This window comes from Apostichopus japonicus, chromosome 16 (assembly GCF_037975245.1).
Source record: "Apostichopus japonicus isolate 1M-3 chromosome 16, ASM3797524v1, whole genome shotgun sequence".
Taxonomy (NCBI): domain Eukaryota; kingdom Metazoa; phylum Echinodermata; class Holothuroidea; order Aspidochirotida; family Stichopodidae; genus Apostichopus; species Apostichopus japonicus.
In genome coordinates this window covers 7,896,029-7,910,328 of record NC_092576.1, presented here as the reverse complement: position 1 = coordinate 7,910,328, position 14,300 = coordinate 7,896,029, and the positions used below count along the sequence as shown (strand labels likewise).

At 40.0% G+C, this 14,300-nt stretch overlaps 1 protein-coding gene and 1 long non-coding RNA gene across 2 annotated transcripts in view; one reads left to right on the top strand and one right to left on the bottom strand.

The window, feature by feature from the left end:
* LOC139983577 (uncharacterized) overlaps positions 1-14,300 on the bottom strand; it is a 111,384-nt gene that overhangs the window by 9,423 nt on the left and 87,661 nt on the right. The window lies entirely within an intron of this gene.
* Positions 37-2,310, top strand: LOC139983585 (uncharacterized). The gene is made up of 3 exons (XR_011798756.1): positions 37-926; positions 1,293-1,491; positions 1,928-2,310. It is a non-coding gene; the product is annotated as an uncharacterized lncRNA (long non-coding RNA).

The window sequence follows — 14,300 nt, the reverse complement described above, 5'->3', positions numbered from 1 at the left end:
TAGCATAGGCCTAGCTCTCGTGTGCCTTGCGGGTGGCATACTCCTATTAGAGTCTATATCAATCCGCTCGATTGTTCTCCTTCAGGAAAAGTGCCAAAAAGCAGCAGGAGAACATCTTTTGTGACCTGTTATCAATCATAATCTAGTTTTTTGTGGCTTTCATGTTGAAGAGCATGAATGGAAGTACACGTGGTGAAAAAATTGGGTCAATTGAGGCAATTTTAGACCCCTTTAGGCTTCCCAGGAGCAGCGTAGGAAATTTGTTTACCACTGAGTGAAGAGGTTTGTTTACAAGTGACGAAAACTTCCGGCTCGGATAGCCAAAAATTTTCACGGTCATGGTACGGAAAATTGATGGTGCCATGAAAGGCCAACCTGTCAGCTATCCGGTGATGGGTAGCGTTAAGCTAGTGAAAACTTCTATCTAGACTTGGAGACCACATTACTTTTGTGATTTAGTGTGTAAGTCAATGGGGCTTTTAATGGGCGTATGCTACCTTAAGCAAAAATGCCAAATTTTTCATTTTAAGTGCTAGAAGTCCCAATTTTGGATCAAAGTAGTTGCTATGGTGTGTAAAAATGGTTTTCAAGCAAACGTCAGAAAATTTCACGCTTGGGTGATTTTTACGCATAAATTAGTATTACAGCCTTAAAGTACCACAAAGAGCATGTGCGTGTCCATACATTAGACTAGAACAGCCTTCTGAGCATTTCTAACCAGTTTTCCTCCCCAATAAACTATTGGGTCATTAAGCCTTGACCTACCAAGGCTTCCGTAGTATGATTCCTGCCTTGAATCTGCTAAGTAGGTGCCAAATGCACGAAATTCAAAATCCTTCAGAATCAGACCAAAAAGCCTGCAGTGTGTGTGACGTGAACGACTAAGTTCAGTGAAATTTGACATCTGTGGGCACCTAAATTACATGGTAATCATACTCTAGGTTATTTTTGCTAAAGCTGGAAGTACCTGGTGTTTAACTAAGGACAAAAACTCAGTTTCAATGCATGAAATACCCCTAATGTTGTTAGCTTAGGCCTAGGCCTCAGGTTCATAATGGCGCTACGTTAGTATCCTAGACCAAGTCTACACCAGCTGTAGCACAATGTTGTATGAGGTCTGTATCCTAAGTGGAGTGGCTGCTGAGGGCTAATACCTTGCACAGAGAATGTTTTGAGTCTTATTTAGCAAATAATCCACAAAGGTATGCATATTCTGCTTCTGCCAATGTGCATCAAGGGGTTTTTGAGCCTATTCACTCCTCATTAGTTTTCTGTTGTTTTGTCAATTTCAGAGAAAGTTGATGTGCTAAGTCCTCAGCATGCACAGCGATATACTTTGAATGGGTGTGGTATCAATGGACTCAACTGGTTAGATGAGGTAACAACAAATCCCAAACAACTCTGACAGCAGAAAGAGATATCCTGATGCTTCCATGGGAGATCTACTGTAGTAACTATAGGAACCATTGCTTGCCACCAATGGAGAATAAGGTAATTTGACGTTGTTGTTCTCTGCCGAGCACCAAAGTTTATGTTTTATCATGAAATATGCCCCCCTATCCACCTCTCTTCTCTTATAACTGTCTTTAATACATTGTAACAACCTATGCACAAACCTTTAAATGGACTGGATATGCTATTGAGGTGAACAGTGTATCTAGATAGCATTCCAGTAAGCTTTCCTTTTGACTGCTGTAATACTGTTACAGTGAGGCTGTTGTTTACAAATCCCGATGATCCAGTTTTGGCAAAGAACACCTTCAATTCTCTTCTTTTATTCTTAGTAACTTAACAGTTGCACTGGAGTGACATGCAATATCAGTTTAACATGTTCCAAACAGTTCAGGAATACATTGGGGTATGTCCTGTGGGTCAGTTTGTGAGGAATCTGCTGAGCTAAACAAAAGTAGTTTTCATCACTTTTCAGAGCCAGAGACGAAAAAGCCCTCACCGCTAACCCCTCTATGGATGATGTTTCTGCAGGTAGGGCAAGCCAGACCAAGTGGATTGTGATCAGGGATACCAATAATACCTGCAAGAATCATAGATGCACCCAAATTGGTCAAGCTAATCAAAATTGGTGACTGGAAGTGTTGTTGCAGACATAGACCTGGTTACTGCTTACACAGTATTGCTCATATGTGTATTTACACACTGCACCGTGCATACTGAAATCTCTGAAAATACATCTTTATGGACCTAAAATGATAATTGCATATAATTCTGTTGTGGTTTATATTGTGACGACTATGAAAAGTATCATTTTGGAGAAAAAAAAAAAAAAATTCAACTCTCACTTAAGGTGGCATACTCCTATTAGAGTCTATATCAATCCGCTCGATTGTTCTCCTTCAGGAAAAGTGCCAAAAAGCAGCAGGAGAACATCTTTTGTGACCTGTTATCAATCATAATCTAGTTTTTTGTGGCTTTCATGTTGAAGAGCATGAATGGAAGTACATGTGGTGAAAAAATTGGGTCAATTGAGGCAATTTTAGACCCCTTTAGGCTTCCCAGGAGCAGCGTAGGAAATTTGTTTACCACTGAGTGAAGAGGTTTGTTTACAAGTGACGAAAACTTCCGGCTCGGATAGCCAAAAATTTTCACGGTCATGGTACGGAAAATTGATGGTGCCATGAAAGGCCAACCTGTCAGCTATCCGGTGATGGGTAGCGTTAAGCTAGTGAAAACTTCTATCTAGACTTGGAGACCACATTACTTTTGTGATTTAGTGTGTAAGTCAATGGGGCTTTTAATGGGCGTATGCTACCTGCGGGGGAGGATCAATTTGTAAGAATGTGTTTTTGACAAGGTCAAGATGTGGCATAGTAGTTGTAGGAGAATGACGTCATATGCGACTTGTACCAAAGATATCGAGACGAGATTTATCCATGTTAGTTTTAACTCACCGGAGCCCATCAGCAGAAACTGTGGATCGATGGGGTCGTGAAAACTGATACAGGCAGCCGTTTCTGCCTTATGTAGGGGCCCGTTCTTCTCCGAAGGATAGGCCGGATCGATTATACTTTTAAAATTACATTTGACAATAATAATAAAATAATAATATTTGCTTTTATTTAGCGCTAAATTTGTACCAGCGATATATCTCAAAGCGCTTTTCAGACGTTATATTGGCAGACCTGACAATTGAGTCAAGAGCCATTTTTGTACCTCACGCGTATGTAGTCAGTAGTCGTGATAGCTACCATATGTGCCTGAAATAAAATATGAAAAAATAAAATAAATCCTCCATGATATATTTCCCTCTCCCTTGATACATCTACATCGTGTGACCACCATAATGGCTTACTATTCTGCGTCCTACTTTTCTTTGGAGTGTACGTAGGCATCGCAGGCCTCGCCATTTTTTTTTTTTTTTTTTTAAACTACTCGCCAACTGCATGGCGACCGAGTCTAAAACTCTACTCGACAAAACGTTTAATTTACTCGCCATATTTTCCCGCTAATTGTTTGTGATATAGGCCTATGGCCTAAATTAGGATACCGGTTACTGTTTGTTGTTTACAGCAAAAACGATCTATTTAAATTGTGGTTCGTCAAAAGTGTTTAAAACATGGTATATGTGGAAATATAAAACGGTGAAACACTGTAAGCATTGTTTAGGACAGAAAAATAAGCAATGGCATGGCTGAGAATCTGTAACTTTCACTCGACAAGACATCAAACTACTGTATCAGACTATCAGTGTATACAAGTTAGTAGGCGTAGGCCTATATATCGTTAATAAGTTAAGATAACGCTTGGCACTGGCAATTATTATTGTTATCGATCGATTACTGAGCGTCAGACTTACAGCTTTCATTGGTCAGGTTTCGAGAATTATCTTTTTCTTCTTCTTCTTCTAAAAATTAATCCAATAAACTTCCTGGGCCTGACTTTAGAATCCGTACCATATGAATGTGCAAGCTTACTTCGAATCGGCAGAAGAACAACTGTATAATCCGGCTGAACGTGTGTGCTCGGTGAATAGGTGCGTGAATGATTCGCTTGAATGAGTTAAAGCGGTATAGTGAAATAGGGTGAGGGAATAGTTAAATAGTGAAGAGAGATACGTGAAGAGGGTTAGGAAATAGGGTTAGGAAATAGGGAAATCCATTTAAATAGTGAAGAGAGATACGTGAAGAGGGTTAGGAAATAGGGTTAGGGAATAGGGTTAGGAAATAGGGTTAGGAAATAGGGTTAGGAAATAGGGTTAGGAAATAGGGTTAGGAAATAGGGTTAGGAAATAGGGTTAGGAAATAGGGTTAGGAAATAGGGTTAGGAAATAGGGTTAGGAAATAGGGTTAGGAAATAGGGTTAGGAAATAGGGTTAGGAAATAGGGTTAGGAAATAGGGTTAGGAAATAGGGTTAGGAAATAGGGTTAGGGAATAGTTAAATCCATCTATGTACGCGAAGAGAGATACGTGAATAGGGTCAGGAAATAGGGTTAGGACTATGTACGTGAAGAGAGATACGTGAAGAGGGTTAGGAAATAGGGTTAGGAAATAGGGTTAGGAAATATAGGGTTAGGAAATAGGGTTAGGAAATATATGGTTAGGAAATAGGGTTAGGAAGTAGGGAAATAGGGTTAGGAAATAGGGCTAGGAATTAGGGGTATGAAGTAGGGAATAGTGTTAGGAGATAGAAGAACGGGAGGTGGAGATACGGAGTGTTGACATGAATGTGGGAGAGAGATAGTAAGCTGGATATGGATTAACAGAAATAACTATCAAGGGTGACATTATCTCGCTGGAATTAAGATAATAAGAACGTAGTGAAGACAAATTGTTATTACCTGTAGCCTTTCATAAACACTCCCTTGGACATTTACCAAGTTAAAGTCGTCAGCTTCTCCTTCAATAAATCTTAGTGGAGTCTGTCATATCTCATTGGCTTGGTTGTATTTGCTATTGAACGACTATAACTTTGATTCCAAGAGGGCATGGAACTTAACCCATTTTATTAGTTAGGAACTTGGCTACACATTTAACACTAAGGTGTGTCTTTAAACAGCTGCTACAAGCTAGGATTATTGGGGTATAAGCATCTGCTTAAGTCTTAATGCAGTAGACCATCACAAAAGAAGACGTTTCAATGGAATTAGTTGTCAATTAGAATGTTTATTGATCGTAAGTTATTACATATTCATTATGTGCTCTTATTTGTGTTAAATATTCATGTTATTTATTACATATTCATTATATATTCATGAAACTTGCATATTCAATATTTTGCTTTTGTTATATGGGAATGAATATTCAAATATGGTAATAAAGGAAAAGTTAAGGTTTCAATTTTTCTTCCAAACGCCAAATCTTCATCCGGCTCACAGCCTGATCGGTTAGGAGTATGCGCTATTATTAATTGGCATCCTAACATCCCGGGTTCGATTACTGCTATGTGTTACTCATGTTATTAATCATGTTTTCTCCTCTCTCCTCTTCTCTTCTCTTCATAGATATGTAGGTCTCATCCGAGAAAACGAGTGAGGGAGACAGAAAGAATAGAGAGAACCACGGTTGAAAGTGTGGGGGATGTGAAATGGGTACAATGACGGGACATAAGCGCTGAAGCGAGTTTACTATTTTCATGACAACCGCCAAACTCTTTTAGTCCCCCAAAAATATCCAAGCCCCATTTAAAAACGCTCACCCCATCAAAAAGAGCGCCCTCTTTTAGCCTGTCGGATATCGGATGGTACGGATTCTAAATTAGTACCACTTCCTGTTGTTCATTTTGAGATATGTAATGTTATTTCGGCAAAATGTTTACGTTTGTTCCCGAAAGTTCAGTTCGTATTACTACACTTAATAAAACGTTACCGCACCTGAAAAATCTCCGTACATAATGTACGTAAAAATAGTAAGCGATTTCACAGTTATCTCCCATTGACATTGTTCGTTGAACAACAATGCGATTTGGACTTGCTTCAAGTTCACTGCAATAAACTTTCTTGTAGGAATATATACATTTACTGTTGCTGATGAAGAAACCACAGAGCTTATAGATAGCAGTTACATTGTGATATACTTGAAAAACTTTTTGTGAAAATACGCGGGCTTTTTTTTTCTTTTGTGCACACATTCTGTTTCTGCTAAACTTCCCGCGAATACTGCTTACTCACTTATCTTTGCGAAAATGAATAAATGATGGTGTTGAATGAAGTCGACTCAGTCGATGATACGGATGGGGTGTGGGGGTGTGTGTGGGGGGGGGGGATTCAGGCAAAGTAGTTCTTCATCTGATGATTCGCTTGTTGGTGGTGATTTGCGTTTTGATGTTGTGTTTGGGGATCGATATCCGTCGGTGTGACGTCGCCCTTTGCTGGACAATTACCTCTAGTCAATTGATGTAGTAGGGTTAAAATCTGTTATGGACGGGCCATTCTCAGAAATTTGCGTCAAATCCTTTATAATCTGGGGCAAGAGAAGTGTTCTGTTACGGAAGTTTTGATTATATTGACGGTTGAGAATCCCCTTTCATAAGCTGCATAACTCGCTGGCAGAACCACCATTACTTTAAATAATTCAGACAACTGAGGAAAGTTGCAGCCTTCCTGGATTGCAAGCTGGGTGAGGGGGAACAATTGGATTTTTTTTTTTTGCCACTGACTTGAGTCTTGAATTGAGCCAGTTCATTTTGAATTTCCTCCTTTTTTTCTTCTAGCGACAAGCCATCTGGGTTGTTCTGATCATTTAGCAGCAAAGTCAGTGGCGGCGGAACCGGGGGAGGGGGGGGCTTGGGGGGCTCAGCCCCCCAATGAAAAAGTTGAGGGGGCAAATGCATGATAAGCCCCCCCAATATTTACCAAGGTTCCGAAACGTGCATCTGCCCATTTTTCAATGCATACTTGTCGATCTGTCCGATGCACACGTATACTATATAGGTGTAATAATGTTAGTAATTGCTGGAGGACCCTCGGCCCGTCCCCTGGCTATAGACCACATTGTCACCCCAACCGCGTCTTCACGCCCCGTGAAAAGTGGAAGAAGTTAGTGTGAGTACCGGTAAGCGTAATACAACTTCGTCTTAGGCCAATGACTTGCCTCATTTCAGCCAGTTCTCCAACATCCCCTTACTTAGTGGCGGAGCGTCCATATATACAGTCAGGGGCGGATGCCCCCCCCCCCCTGACGGACTCAAATGGACTGCTGGCGCCCTTTTCAGCTTTTCACTACTTTTTTACTTATTCGCGATTATTGACTATTTTATTGCGCTCTCATATACCTATTGACATTTGTCATATTCTGTTGGTGTAATTTTCCGACAAATTGGCGACGACACCTATTTATTCTCCGTTTATCTGCAAATTAGTAAGGCCCGAAAGGGTGATTTCCTGCAATCTAGGGAGTGTCTTTACTCAAAAATTTTCTGACCGCGATCCGCGCCAACCTGTGGTGGCGCTCCGCTTAGATAGTGTCGAAAGCGCCCCTACAGACTATTCTTGCCCCCCCCTGACCAATACCCTAGCTCCGCCACTGCCCTTACTACACTCAAAAACGTCTTTGTGAGTACACTTCGAGTATTAGCTACTCTCTTAAAACACCATCGAATATACAAATTACAATGTTTTTACAGACTTTCGTGTAATCTGAGAAATTGCAGGCTTGAGACCCATATTCTAGGGGTAGGTATTCGAAACATAAAACACTCGGGAAGTGCCGTTTCCGGCCATCTGGGGGTTTGAAAAAACCCAAAATTTTCTTGTACGCTCCGCGCCAACCCATGGTGGCGCTCCGCTTAGATAGTGTCCACACATTAGCCCCCCCCCCCCAATAATTTTTCCGTTCCGCCGCGCCTGAGCAAAGTACTACAATGATCAGCCATCCTCCCAAGTTCTTGAACACCCGATGAATTCAAAGTTTCGTCTTTTCTTGCTGGCCATATTAAGAGTCAACAATTTGGTAACAGAACTGAAAGTTTGTCGACAAAGGCCGAAGCTATTCCTCATATTACTGACTAGTGAATTGGGATACAATCAAGGGCGTAGGAACCGGGGGGGCTGGGAGGCGCCAGCCCCCCCAGTGAAAAATGTGGGGGGCGGAAGTATCATTCCGCCCCCCCCCCCGCTCCGCAAGTCAGAAAACCCCTTTTTCATTTCCAAATGAGAAAAAATTCTCATTTGGAGCACCAAATTGCATTTAAGGCCAGGTGAAAATGCAAAATTCTTTACAAAATGGAGTGGGAGTTGAAATGTGCTATATTGCACCAAATTGCATCTGAGGCCACCTGGAAATGCAAAAAAATTCCAAAGGGGAGGGGGACACCCCCTCCCCTTAGACCCCTCCCCCAGGCCGGCCATCAGTCTTCAGCCCCCCCCCCCACTCAAAAGTACCTTCCTACGCCACTGGATACAATGTTTTACTTATTGACATGTCAGGCAGGCTTCATCGCGCAATTGCGTTTAACCCACTGACATTTAGTTTGACAGATTACAGGGGCGTCGGAAGCTATTTGGGATTGGTACGGCAGATCAGAGTGTGGCCATCTATCATAATTATCGGGGGGACGTTTGGTAGGTCAATCTACGCTACGCGCCACCATGCATGGTTGGCACGTAGCGTAACGGAGAAAATTTTGAAAAAATACCTCCCAGATTGCAGGAAATGGCACTTCCCGAGCCATGCCAGAGTAATCACATTAAGCCTACTTGCCGTCATCATTATTGAAAATTATACCTGCCAGATTGCATGAAACAGCAGTTCACATGTGTCATATGAAAATACAAGATTCACCCTTGTCTGTTTATGTACCCGATTAATCTTCTGAAACACATTATTGAAGTATGTTTCATTTTGGTTCTTTATTTTTTGCCATTTTTCTTTCTTAGTCCTATTTTTTTTTTTTTTGCCGTGAATATTGGTCCGGCGTTCGCCGGACCTGCCGTACCGGCTCCGACGCCCGTGGATTAGTATCAATTTATCAAATAAGTCTCGAGCTGGTGAACATACTGTTCCTTAGGACATGCTTGTAACAGTACGCTTGATAATACTAATGTGATGTGTAACATTAGGCAATAGGCCTTTCTTGATAGGCTCATTAAGCCTATCGTATAAAGTCAGTGAACGAATTAGCCACTCGCTAAAATTTCGAGCGTAGTGCATTTTTTTGCTCGCCAGACGCTAAATTCTACTCGCCATTGGCGAGTTGGCGACCGTATTTTTCGAGGCCTGACTATACTTGGAAGATTTGATTTATGCACCAACTAGGGTTAAGGGTCAGATAGAATTTTCAACCAAACTTTACGTTTTTAAAATTTTAACTTTTTAAAAGTTTAACTTGTTCAATACCTTCATAGAGGTTGGAACCATGCATCTTTCATTGCAATTTGTTAAGTGTCTAACATTTTCTCAAATCAGTAAATCAAGTCTGTTATCGTTTTTTTTTTTATATTTTCACAATGGTGAACAGCTGTTCTGTGAAATTGTTATGTATTTAATAACAAGTACATATCTGCTTATGTTTCTTGTTGAATTGACAGTTGGAATTAGTGCATGTACTAATAATTGCAGTCGTAATTGCAGTCGCGGCGGAACCGGGGGGGGGGCTTGGGGGGCTCAGCCCCCAATGAAAAAGTTGAGGGGGCAAATGCATGATAAGCCCTCCCCCCCCCCCCAATAATTTACCAAGGCTCCGAAACGTGCATCTGCCCATTTTCAATGCATACTTTTCGATCTGTCCGATGCACACGTATACTATATAGGTGTAATAATTTTAGTAAATGTTGGGGGGACCCTCGGCCCGTCCCCTGGCTATAGACCACATTGTCACCCCAACCGCGTCTTCACGCCCCGTGAAAAGTGGAAGCAGTGAGTGTGAGTACCTGTAAGCGCAACACTCCAACTTCGTCTTAGGCCAATGACTTGCCTCATTTCAGCCAGTTCTCCAACATCCCCTTAGTACACTCAAAAACGTCTTTGCGAGTACACTACGAGTAATAGCTACTCTCTTAAAACACCATCGAATATACAAATTACAATGTTTTTACATACTTTTACGTGCAATCTGAGAAATTGCAGGCTTGAGACCCATATTTTAGGGCTAGGTATTCGGAGCAAAAAACACTCGGGAAGTGCCGTTTCCGGCCATCTGGGGGATTGAAAAACCCCCAAAATTGTGTACGCTCTACGCCACTACTGATGGTGACGCTCCACTTAGATAGTCTCCATACATTAGCCCCCCCCCCCCATAATTTACCCGTTCCGCCGCGCCTGACAAATTGCCCATACATCCTTTGGTAAGGTATTAATTGTGTTTACAGTTTAGTGTCAACTCGACGTCGGCAAGCTATGTAAAGCTTATATTTTTATAATCTTTGGTTAGGCTTTATTTTCACAGCACTAACTTATTGTTTATGCTTTGTATTATTCTGCCAATGAAAGCTTTGTTGGTATTCAGAAGTCCTTTTTCTATTGAACGAGAAGTAATTTTTCACAGTCAGTTTGTAGAGAGTTTGGAAAGAGGTTATCATTCATGTCTCATCCCAAGCTCAGAATAGTTGGATGTAGCCTTGTGCAGTAAAATCACCTCGACCGTATGGAAAGCCGTTTTAACATTTAATAAGGAATTTCAGATATCTCGAAGTCAATATCAGATCTCTCGAATTATAATTTCAGGTATCTGAAATTCAAATATCTCGAATTCAATTTTAGATATCTGAAATTCAATTTCATGTCAGATATCAGTTTAGACATAGGAAGCAATTGATGATTGGCGGGAGGGGGCGGGTTTAAGGGAGGAGATACTTTCAAAACCACCGGAGGTGCCAGACTCACGGATCTGTGCAGGCGAGGGGCGCATCCAGATCCTTCAAACTTTTTCTTTTGTTATTTGTCAGCGTTTACTACAGTTCATTTGTCTGCATTTTAAAACTTTATAAGCAGACTCATGGTTAATTCAGTGCCTATGACCTCATTTTCTGTCTATGTGAAAGAGGGTAATGTTACTTTGAAATTAGATTCCTGGGTGTGTACGACAAGGGTTCACCAAGGGGTACCTTCCCATCAAGGTTGAAGAAAATCGACAGAGCCATTGAGAAGGAGATTTGACACAAACTTGTATAAAAAACGCATAACGCATAAAATATACATTTGACCTTTAACCTTTAACCTTTAATCAATTTATCATGTTATTTGTCCTCGGTTGCCATGGCAATCACATATTGTGAGAGTATTTGACATTTCCATTACACCTGTTAAGGTTCCGGCCGTTAAGGAGGAGTTTTTGACTTTTTGACTTCCGGACACACTGGGGTACCGCTTCATGGTTGACCCATGAGCTACTCAAGAAAATGAAACATTACCATCGTTACTGTCACTGTTGCTATGACAACTGACATAGCTGCATAAGCCCAGGTGGCAAAATATCTCATCCTATCTATATGGGGAGCGATGAGATAATGAACAAATCAATATATAGCAACTGTTGCTAAGGGAGCGATGCGATAAAAACAAAAATCATTTCCTTACTTTTAAATCTTCTTCAAAATATAGATTGCATTTATTTCAGGAAACAGCCAAAACAATATCATAATTTTACTGCTGCTGAGATTCTTTACAACGTTACCTGTTAATGGTAAACTTATCAAGCTTTCAAATTTGATATACTAGCTTTGTTTGCAATAAGCATTGTTCACGCAAAAGCACAACATTGTGCTCAACTTATTAAGAAAAGGTTTGTGCATATTAAGAAATGTTAGCAACTTCACATATAATCAAAGACTACCGATGGACAAGGATATGTATGTCATCAAAAACCATGCTTTGTAATATTTTGGTCGATTGCAACAAATTGGTAACAAATCTTAAAAGACGATTAAAAGATGTGCAGATTAATGGAAAGATCATACTAGGAATGTCTTATAGCTATTGCAATAATTGACGGAAAGAGAGAACTATGGTATATACATGGTACATGTATAGAATCATTTTGCTGGGGACATTGCACATGTATATTAGATCCTCCTGCAAGCAGGAACTCTCGAAGAAGCCTCAATGGCTTATCAAAGCCGCAAGCTGACCGAAGTCAGTCTCTTACATTCATATTTAACGTCCATGATTTTGAATTGTTAATAGTCAACAACTCTGTAACTGGACGACATACATTAATCTGGGAGTGACTAGAACCGGGGACCTTAAAATTGAAAGGTACATGCGAAGGCACATGTGTTCAAAGTTTCAGACTTTGACCTCTGTTGACCTCTTAATGACTTACTGCATACAATACTACATGCTAAAATACTAAATGTGAAGCTTCATCAAAAAATTTGCTACAAGTATATACTCATTGAACATTAACTTAAAATATAATTTTTTTCACTGGCTCTTTTCAAAGTATTGTTAATATATCTTTCAGGATTGATACAGAAACATGTCATCATTTTAAATCTGCTTAAGATTCACTTGAGCATGAATATTGTGTTACTTGATCGCATAAACTACCCCAAGTAATGTCATTAGGATTCATCCTTGAGCACAAGTAATTAATTGACTAGCCACCGTATGATTGTAACCATAATTGCTCTAAAGGCTAACACTACTTTTCCTATGTGAAGACAAACTTGTCTTGACAAACTGGAATAGTACACTTCTTGTGTTTTTAATCATTCAGTATGGCTAGCATTACCAACTAGGGTGTATATTTTTGGCCAAAAACAGGGGACTGGGTGGTATTTGCTATAGACAGAGAAAATCGTAATGAACATTTTTTTTATCCATCACCCAAAAGTGCTTATTTACTTCTTGTAAAATAGATATTGTGCTATGATTACCATTCATACACGTCAACATATTAAGAGGTCAAGAGAAGAAACATTTCACAGAAATTCTGAAAGATACAGCAAATTCAAACTGAGAGGAAATAATTGTAAGCTAACACTTAATTTTATGGAAAAAAAAAGAAATTGATAAAGTTGCGGCATTCATGTAGAAAAGTTCATCATACACTTTCGTATCCACGTATATGCAAACATTACATGCCCGCCGAAGAGTTTTACTGACTCCCAGCTTGCAAAGCTCTCCTCAAAGTGATGAAGCCACAAATAAGAACAACTGGAGGAAAAAGAATGCAAAAAAAAGGAGAAGAAGCACAACGGTATGATTCCTCATTATAGAGATGATCTAATGATCTACCATTACTCACATGACAACTTGTACTTCACACCTACAGCCTTACATATATACAAAAAGTTGATTGAATTATGTAATGGAAGATTACATGACTGACTGTATGGGGCAAACTAAGTTACTATCCTTGATGGCAACATCAATCTACTTACGAACGATTCACTTACTGAGGCATTATACTTACAGTAATGAAATCATCATGGTACTAGTATACATGCAATTTTGCTGTGATTATCTTTGCCATGACCAACTAAACAAGGAATTGTTTCTCTTGTAAAGTGATGTATCCTGATCAGGTTCATACATAGCTGGAAATGGTTATACTGTGAACCTTAGCCCAAACAAAAAATAGTGTTTTCACTCACCAGTCATTAAGAGAAGTATTACTATCATCACTGTGTTTCATCTGCTGACCACTGCGAATCACAATCACTTTCTTGATCTGTCAAAGAGGAAAGTTCAATAATACTGAATGTAACGTCACAGTGTAGTTCCTGGTGCAACTCCAATATACCATATATTGATGGAGTTAAGTTAAGAACATCACATAAATGCTCTGTACCAAACAATTGTTTCTCATTGAAGACATTTGACAAAGATCACCTTCCTAAGACACCATGTCACAAGTAATATGCTAGAGGGCTGCAGCCAGGCTGCATAGGACAGGATCTTGTGTGCCCTGAAGTTTCACACCATAGATGCTGTATGTAGAGATAACCCTCACTGTGAAATATTTTCCAAAGTGTTCTCAAGTTGTAATAGCCTAAATCTACCTATTTCATTCCATCACATTGCATAGGGTCATTCATGAAGTTCTGATCCTTCTTTTATAGATTCTCATCTATCATCACACATTCCTTGCATGTTTCACAAGGCACTGATCTTAAGAAATGTTAATTTAGAGGGCTTTCAAATGATGTTAAATTGTATACCAAACGACATTCTTTGCCCAATGTTGTGAAGTTGATCAACATACTGAGTGTGAATTACACAATCTTTTTTTTTTTCGAAGCTATTGTGATTACAACGGTTTCACAACTTGACCTCTGTTGATTTCAAGTGACATTCAACGTCCACGTAAAACATCATGGCTTATGTAGTCAATAAAGTGGTCTGCACACCTTGTTCATAGTTCATCATGGTGTCAGAGCTCTCAACTGACCCGCAATTTGCAGGTT